General features: G+C 40.3%; 1 pseudogene; it reads right to left on the bottom strand.

Moving 5' to 3' along the window:
* Positions 1-2,147: 2,147 nt before the first annotated feature.
* LOC122491020 overlaps positions 2,148-9,558 on the bottom strand; it is a 32,572-nt pseudogene continuing 25,161 nt past the window's right edge.

Here is a 9,558-nt window from a genome sequence, read left to right as displayed (position 1 = left end):
CTTTTTGCTTTTCTTTTTCTTTCTTTCTTTCTTTCTCTCTTTCTCTCTCTTCATCCCTCTCTCCCACTGTTTCTTGACTTTTTTTTTCTTTTTCCTGTTCTCTCTTTCAAGAATTTAGAGAATTCTAATCTGTGCCATGCACTGTGATAGACACTGAGGACAATATCATTAATCTGAATCAGTTTTTATTCTCAAAGGGCAAAAAGAAAAGTTGGAAAGATAGATGTCAACAAATAGCTGCAATTCAAATGAATAACTGAAATCCTAGAAGACCACGCAAACTGCTATGGAAAAGAAAGAGAAAGATCCCTGATTCCTAGGGAGCAATGAAGAAGAAAGAGCCAGAAGATGAGTCTGTGCAATGCAAACGTCCTCAACTTTACAGGTTTCCCAGTGGTTTTCAGTGTCATGCAACTTTCTAAAATCTTTATCATGCTCGTATGATAAAGAAAGTATTATTTGCCTTCTGTAGTTGCACAATATCCAAGCCTTAAGTTTGTTAAGTCAAAGATGTGACAATCACCTGAGTTTGAGCCCCACAAAATCCGGTGATACTGTTTCTTTAACTTGAATTGATTGGTGTGTTGGCCTAATGTGGATATCTTTTTAAATTCTCTGATTTGCCAAAAGGAAGTACATCCCCACCACCTGCACGGGCAAATGGTTACAATATTTTTAAATAGAAATAAAAGAAATTATTAAAATGCTTACCTCATTGCATTTTTTACAAAAATCCCAAAAGACCGGACTTCTTTATCAGTCTTATTTCAAATATGAATATTAAAGGTTGAATGAGTACACTAGATCACCACAAAATTTAGACCTCAATTTAGTCACTAGTATTAACATTTTGATGTTTCCTCAAACGCTGTTATCAATAGAAAATGGATTGATTCTACGTTGGTCTTATTTTTCTTCTCTTGTCTACCCTCTGGATGGAGGTTCTCGGAATCCTGAAATGAAGGAAAGTCTGGACAGTTGCTTCTTTGCCTTGTTAATTCCAGAATTATAAGCCTGTCCTCTCATAATTGCAAAAACACTTGAACAAACTAATCAATTATTTTGTACTGTAGAGTTTTTAAAGATAGTAAATTAACGAAGTACTAGAATCTAACACTTTCAACTTAAAAACAAATATTTGTTGAATGATACGGAGTTGAGACAAATAGGCACTGACCCTGCCCTGATGGAGATCAAAGGTACAAAGGCATAACATATAGGACCTAGAAGCATCTAGGTGACAGGGTGATTGGTGGGGACGGACACTAAATCTCACTTGGGGTGATTCAGGAAGCTCTCCTGGAGGAGTGCCAACTGGATGAGCAGTAAATGGGAAAACTGGATAGGCTGGAATGGGAACATAGAGACCTCATGGGTCTCAGTATACATTCAGAGGCCAGCTCTAGACAGATGGAATATTCTGGTTGCCACTGGCAGAGGATTTGTGAAGGTAAAACTAGAAGCAGGAAACCCAGTTCTTAGTTATGAAACATGATGATCAGAATTAGGGTAAAGAGCAGTTAGGGCCTTCCAGGAAGCAGATGCCACGATAGATGAAACCTGCAAAAGCAGATGCCACGATGGATGAAACCTGCAAAAAAACGTGTGGGGAGAAAGCTAGAGAAGGTGGGTAGGCCCACAGATTGTTCTGTTATCTGACACCTGTGGAGAAAAAGGGGAGGGAAGGAGGAGAGGGTAAGAAGAGTTTCAGACTACAGCACAGTTACTGGAAAGTTTCAGCCAGGTTAACCGAGAGACTCCAAACCAAAGGGACCTATTAAAGAAGCCCCGTATTTTGCTATTATGCATCTGCATTTTGTGTGTGTGTGGGGGGGGGGGGGGACAGGGAGTGTGGGAGAGAGAGGCTTTATTTTACTATTTGGGGGGTGGGGTCGGGTGGGGGAACCTGGTCAGAAGGTAGAAGGAGACCCAGGAGGGATTGGCATTTGTACTGGGACTGGGCAGGGGAAGGGCTGCCTCAGGGCCTGTTGGGAAGGAGAAACTGAGGCCAGCCCCTACTGAGACCTACCTAGAGAGGTGGGGATGGGAATTGGCCCTGGAGGAATGAGGGGCCACCCTGTCTCCAGGCCGGACATGAGGCCCTGGCCCTGCTTCATTTTCCCCTTACAGGACCTCAATCCTGCCTGCTCCCTGGGCCTTATGGACTCCAAACCTTCATGCCCTGTTGCAGAGGAGAGGGCTAGGCATGTGAAGGCAGTGGACAGGGAGCCTAGGGAAGTTAGGGAGCACAAGGTAGGACCCAAGGTGTGGAGAAGGTGGCAGTCACCTGGGCGGTTGGTTCCTGGAAGCGAAGACCACAGACAGAGCCACACCTCCCAGGGCACCCGCAGGGCCCCAAAAGGCCACTTCCAGCAAATGGGCCAGGCACCCCTGCAAGGCATTCGCTAGGCATTGGGCTGGGGCAGGGGCAGCATTTTCCAGCACAGGACAGTCTCCGAGTTCTGCTGGTCTATGTGCTTCTTCCTCAGCCTGGGGGACTCTCTGTTCACTGTCCTGTTGGAACGTTCCGGCTTTGAGACCACCCTCAGATGCCAAGCTGCCAGTTTGTTCATACGCTTCACCCCGAGCTGCAAGAGCTGTTCTTCCTCCTCAAATGTCACATCTACTTTGGCACTGGAAGTGATGGCCTTGATGGTGGGGTCATAAGAGTTGGCTGCCAGCACCAAGTTGGCCCGTAGGTAGTTGACATTGCTCCTCTTCTTCCAGTTTGCCAGGGCGACGCGCTGCTCCGTGAGCATCTCTGGGTCAGACTCGACAATGGAGTCCTCAGGATCATCTCTAGGCACAGGGCCACTTTGGGGGGAACGGTTGCGGAGGATGGTGTCTGAGGCCTTGGTTGTACTTGGAGTCCGCAGTGACCATAATCATCTCTCCCACATCCATGACTTGTACACTGTGGTCGAGGGCCTCGATGACATCATAAGAGCTCAGGTTAACACCAGCTCTGGCTCCTCCTGAACCTGCCTGCTGTTCTCCAGTGAGGGCTGCAGTTGCAGTGACTGGGCCCTTGGCTGGGTGGCTCCAGCAGGGTGGGCCTGGGACCAATGTCTGCTTCCTCAATAGCAGATTCCCCAGGATGTCCAGGCCTTCCTCCAGGCCAAGTTGGGCTTGGGCTCATGCTCCAGGGTGACCAGGAACTCTCCAGTTGGGGCCAGGGTCTGATAAGCCTCCTCCAGAGGGGGCTGCCCAGGAACCGGAATGGTGGTAATTTGCTCAGGTCTTCTTATCCTACTGGTCTTTGTGCCCCCCCCTTCCCCTCCCCCACCCCTCCCCTCCTCCTCCTCCTTCCCCTCTTTCACTTTGCATCTTCCACCCTCCTCAGCATCTTGAAGTCCTCAAGTGTCAAGATGCCGTTAGATAAGGGGTTAATTCATATCCAGAAATACATAAAGAACCCATACAACTTGACAGAAAAGAATCCAGCTAAAAAGTGAGCAGAGGATCTGAATAAGCATGCTTCCAAAGAAAGCACAGATGGCCAACAGGTACATGAAAAGGTGCCCGACATCCCTAGTCATCAGGGAAATGCAAATCAAGACCACGGGGAGATAACATCACACAGGTGTTACAATGGCTATTATCAAAAAGAGAAGGAATAACAAACGTTGTGAGGATGTGGAGGAAAGGGAATCCTTGTGCCCTGCTGCTGAGGGTGCAAATTGGTACAACCCCTGCAGAAAACAGTATGGAGTTTCCTGAAAAAATTGAAAATAGAACTACCACACAATATAGCAAAATGAGTGAAGGTGGTCAAAAGATAGAAACTTCCACTTATAAAAAAAATAAATCCTGGGGAGACAATGTACAACACAGTGACTATGGTTAATAGTAACCATTCTGTAAGTTTTGCCCGTGTTGTTACTTGTGGCTGTGACTTATCTTCACTGATCAATATTATTCCGTTTTAAGACTATATCACCATTTGTTCATCTGATCTATCACTGATGGCTATTCAGGTCACTTCTTGTGCTGTTTATAGTTCTAATGCATATTTTTGAAAGTTAAAGGGTAGATCTTAAAAGTTCTTATAACACGAAAAAAATATAATTCTGTGTGGTGATGGATGGTAACTAGATTTGTTATGGTGATCACTTTACATTGTATGCAAATGTTGAATCATTATGTTGTTCATCTGAAACTAATGTTATGTGTCAATTATATCTCCATTAAAAACAGTGATAAAAAGAATAAAAATTAAAAGATCTTTATTTTCCCATTAGTCTGTGGTTCCCAAAAAAAGTGAAGAAGCTCAGAGGAAACATAGCCTTGGCATGTATGCGGCAGGGGATTGAGAGGGGAAGAAATTAGGATTGTCAGGCAACTGTGATACCTGCACAGCTGGAGATCTAAGAGGTACATATTCATGGCTGCTACAGGGATAGGAAAGAACATATAAAGTATAGAAGTCTGGAGAAGTGTGGTTTGTGATTGGATATGGAAGGAAAAGAAAAAGAGGAAGGACTCAGGGTGGCTCTGAAGTTTCCGTGCGACCTAGTGCAAAACAATACAATTGATGGCAAAAGAATGGAGTATTTAATAGGGATGGAGATAAACGCCTTTTTTATCAGATTGAATCTTAAGTGTTTATGGAATATCTATGTGGACACAACTGGGAAAATATATCTGAAGACACATGGGTTCCCAATGGGCCTTATGTTTATTCTCATCCTCAACTCTGTCTCTGTCTCTGTCTCTCTATTTATGTATATATATGTATATATGTATATATATATGTGTGTGTGTGTACATATACATATATATGTATACATGTTTATATATATATATATATATATATATATTATATATATATATACAGATGCCCATAAAGATAAAGCTATTTGCTTCCCAGAATATCAGATTTAACAAGCATTCAGTCTGGGGTGCCTGAGTGGCTCAGGTGGTTGTTGAGTGACCAACTCTTGATTTCAGCTTAGGTCATGATTCTGGCTGGGGTCATGGGACCCAGTGCTGCATCTGGATCTGTGCTGAGCGTGGAACCTGCCTGGGAATCTCTCTCTCTCTCCTGCCGGGATTCTTTCTCTCTCCCTCTGCCCTTTTTCCCTGTTTGTGTGCTCTCTCCTCTCTCTAAAAATTAAAAAAAATTTTTAATAAAAAAAACCTTTCAGTCTGAAGTCATTTATGTAATGCAACTTTATAAAACTGTATTAAAGCAATTCTGTTCAACAAAAGATAATATTAAGAAACTGAATAGGCAAGCTCAAAAAGTCAAATACATGGATTTTTTTTAAATTTTAGAAATTAATAAGAAAAAGACTGACAACCCATTAGGAAAATGAGCAAGTGACTTTCTTGGGTACCTTATAAAAGAGGATATTCCATGCAAGATAAAAACACAATGAGATATTACCACAAATCCACCCCATTTGCTGAAATGAAAAAGTGTGACCATACCAGGTGTTGGAAAGGATGTGAAGTAAATGAAACACTCACATAGGACTGCAGAGAGTACAATTGGTACAACCACGTCATGACAAGGTTGGTGACCTTGAAAACCCATATAACCAATGGCCCAGCGTGAGCTTATATCTAACAGAAATGCCTGTAAATGTGCCAGAAGACGTGCACAGAATGCTTGTAGAAGCATTAGAACTATAAACAGCACAAGACTGGAAGTGACCTGAATAGCCATCAGTGATAGATCAGATGAACAAATGGTGATATATTCATAAAATGGAATACTATTGATCAGTGAAGATAAGTCACAGCCACAAGTAACAACACAGACAAAACTTACAGAATGGTTACCGAATGAAGCCAAATCTAAAAGAAAACACGCACTATGATCCCATCGATCTAAAATTAAAATTCCAGCAACACTATAGTATTTCGATATGTATACTTACTGCAATGTTTTCTTTCTCGATCTGAGTGATGGTTACTGAGTGGCGGTTATAACATGGTGCTCATGTTATTAAAATACATTAAGCTGTGTTATTAAAATACATTAAGCTGTCCATTTGTGTTTGAGATATAGGCATGCCACATTTTATTGTACTTCACGGATACTTTTTATTTTTTATTTTTTTTAACAAACTGACCTTTTGTAATAAGCCTGCATGGAACAGATTTATCAATCAATGTCATTTTTCCAAAAGTATCTGCTCACTTTGTGTCTTTATGTCACCTTTTGGGTAATTTTCATAATATGTCAAACTTCTTCATGATTATCGCATTTGTTACAGTCATCTATGGTCAGCGATTATGACTCATTGAAAACTCAGGTGATGGTGAGTATTTGTTAGCAACACTTTAAAATTAAGATATACACATTGTGTTTTTAGATATAATGCTATTGCATACTCCATGACCTACAGTATTATATAAACATAATTTTTATATGCACTGGGAAAGCAAAGAATTCATTTGACTCACTTTATTGTGATATATGCTTTATTTCAGTGTTCTCGAACAAAACCTACAAAACCTCCGAGGTATATGTCTACTTTTTCTGCTTACTTGTGTTTAACAATAAAGATAAAAAACTGAAAAGCAAAAAGAGAAAACCATAAATACCTTATTTCTTCAAGAAAGAAAACTTACGAGGTAAGTTTAGAAGAAAAATATGAACATCTTTTAACAAATGAAGACTTATGATAGGAAGGTAGGAGCTGATGTTTACAGGTAAAAATTTTATTTTATTCTTATTTTATTTTTAATTTTTTAACGTTTATTTTTGAGAGAGAGACAGGGTGCAAGCAGGGGAGGAGCAGAGAGAGGGAGACAAAGGATCTGAAGCAGGCCATTCACTGTCAGTGCAGAGCCTGATGCGGGGCTCGAACTCACTGTGAGATCATGACCTGAGCCGAAGTCAGATGCTCAGTATTCTGAGTCACCCAAGTGACTCAGTACCCCTAAAAATAACAATTTTAAATATACAGGTTTGGTAGATTTGTTTTAAAAAATAAAATAGTTTCCGTGAGTCACAGAATTTTTCTCTTTTACCAAAAGTTTCAGTAACTAGGAGAAATAAATGTAGAAAATATATTTTACATCTGATTATCCTTAACATTTATAAATAAACAAATGGAGGAAAGTATATTCTTCAGTTTGACTATTTCCCAAATACCTAAGTGGTATCACAAGTGAGACAGCAGAAGGTAAACGTAGGAAAATGGGAGAATACAAGCCACAGAAACACACCATTTCATTTGTCAAGACTCTGTTCTTCATACCCGTAAAAACTGCAGCCCAAAAATGAGTTAGCGGTTTCTAAAAACCAGAGAGCACAACCCATGCTATTTATGAAATGTGCGGTAGGGATTAACTGAATCCCTCATATACAGAGATACGTATCTTATTTTGCTTTTAAAAAATATCAAATATATTTTGGGGGCCATGCTAAGGGTTACTTACAAAAGAATTAGTGATTCAGAATCCTAAATCTATGGCCGTGCTTATCACCAAAAACATGATATTGTTTGCCAAGATTATATTCTCAATGAAAGAAATGCCCCGGATTGCTCAAGCTCACATTCCCTTGATATATTAGTTCTTGGTTTGGGCTCAGAAATAGTTTTTAGGTAGTTTCTTATCATCTTGCACTTTTTTTTCCCCTTTTTAACCAAGTGCAGAAAATGTGGCCAGTGTGCATTTCCAGCAGATGTCAGTGTTGGCGTTTGATGTGATCTAGGAAGGCCTCAAACCGGGGGCCCTACCTTGAAGATGAACAGGGTTCTGTGCAGATCCTCACTTCTTGTGAAGTGTGGAAAGATAGAGAATTCTGTTCTTTTGCAGGATATTTTCTTCAGAAGTCTATTGCTGTGAGTTGGGAAATAGAGCTTCGACAGATTTGTCCATCTCTTTCAGACTTAGCTTGTTCTAGTTGTACATAAATTGTATGAATTTATTCTTCCTCTTGCTCCAAAAAGGATATTTGCTATCTATTTCTCTCTCTGAATTTCTTCCCAGAATGATGATTTTTTGGCTTGAGGAATTTCAATGTGTTTGTCTCAGAAAAATATATTTAGCACCTACCAGGTACCCAGGAAATAGAACATTCTAGCTGGCTTGAAGGAAGACTTTTAATTATGGCAGTAAGTTCTATCATAAGATATGAACAAGTTATTAAGAGAGGACAGAAGACAGGGTAACAAATACTGCCTAGAGGAGAGAGGTAGACTTCATTGAAGAAGAGGATCTGGAGCCTTGAAGGATGAATATGTGCTTCAGAAATGAAGAAATGAAATGATGTGCAAAATCCTGACGAATGTTGTTTATGCCGATTACTTCCATACAAGTTATTTTAGATCATAGTCCTGATTCTTTGGAGGCTACTTGAAGTATATTCAAGTATTTAATAGTTTGAGACTGGAGGCCATTTACAAAGTAGTTAAAAACACAGAGTTTAGATTCTACCTAGATTCAAATTCTTGCTTTCCAATTATTAGATCCTGATATGGGGGGGAAAAAAGTAATTTTCTTGTGCATCAGTTTCTTTATCTGAAAAGGAGATGGAAACGACATGAAGACTTTATAAGATTGTTAAGAAGACTAAGTGAAATAAATATAAAGTGCTTAGTACGGTGTGTGGTGCATAGTAAGTACTCAAAATAATAGCTATTATTTATAGCTATTTTATCTCATTAGGAATCATGAAGAAACATTCAAGAAAGTTGACACTGAGTAGAGGTACTCAGATTTTAATGAGGAAAATAAGTGAACCAACCATTTTTTTAACCGATACTTCACCAGTGTTTGATATTTATGCCGAATTTGCTCTGTCCTTTAAGAAAGAGATCACATCGAGACAGGCACTTTAAACATTTGTCTGTTCTGCACATCTTGCTGTGTGGTTTTGGATCATATTCACATGCTGTCAGTGAAGGACCTACTCAGGTTCAAGAGCACACCCAGAAAAAGACAGGCTTAAAGAGCAGAACATGAGAAATCTCTTCAATGCAACAACTGTGCTCAAGCAGAGAAAATCAGGGTTATTGAGGACTTTGTCAATAGGATCTTGGAAGCCAACATTCTACATGAAAGTCTGATCACCCAGCAGTCTGCTTTCCCTCTTGTCCTGTGAAGAATCGTGACTTGTTTCATTAGTCACAACTAAGAATGAAATGCATTAGTTGGAAGAGAGAATGGGAATCATATCCTTATCTTCCAGGTTTATTGACGAGATCTCCATCTCTGTGAGGCAGGTGAATGGTGGGCTCATTCAATTTGGATTGACTGTTTATGAATGGTTCATGTTTAGATTTACTTTATCCAAGGGATATGATTCAGAAGATGAAATTAAAGAAAAGTGGAGACAACAAGACTTAAAAAAGAGGATCAAATTGCGGGCACCTGGGTTGCTCAGTTGCTTAACCAACTGACTTTGGCCTAGGTCATGATGTCATGGTTCATGAATTTGAGCCCTGACAGGGCAGAGCCTGCCTGGGATTCTCTCTCTCCCTCTCTTTCCACTTCTCCCTCACTTGTTCTCTCTCTTTCTCTCTCTCAAAATAAAGAAATACTTAAAAAAGAGAAAGAAAATAAAAATTTCCAACTACAAGCACGAACAGCATTCCA

This window comes from Prionailurus bengalensis, chromosome C2 (genome assembly GCF_016509475.1).
Source record: "Prionailurus bengalensis isolate Pbe53 chromosome C2, Fcat_Pben_1.1_paternal_pri, whole genome shotgun sequence".
NCBI lineage: Eukaryota > Metazoa > Chordata > Mammalia > Carnivora > Felidae > Prionailurus > Prionailurus bengalensis.
Note: the sequence above shows the minus strand (reverse complement) of the source record. Positions and strands in the feature narration are given on the sequence as shown.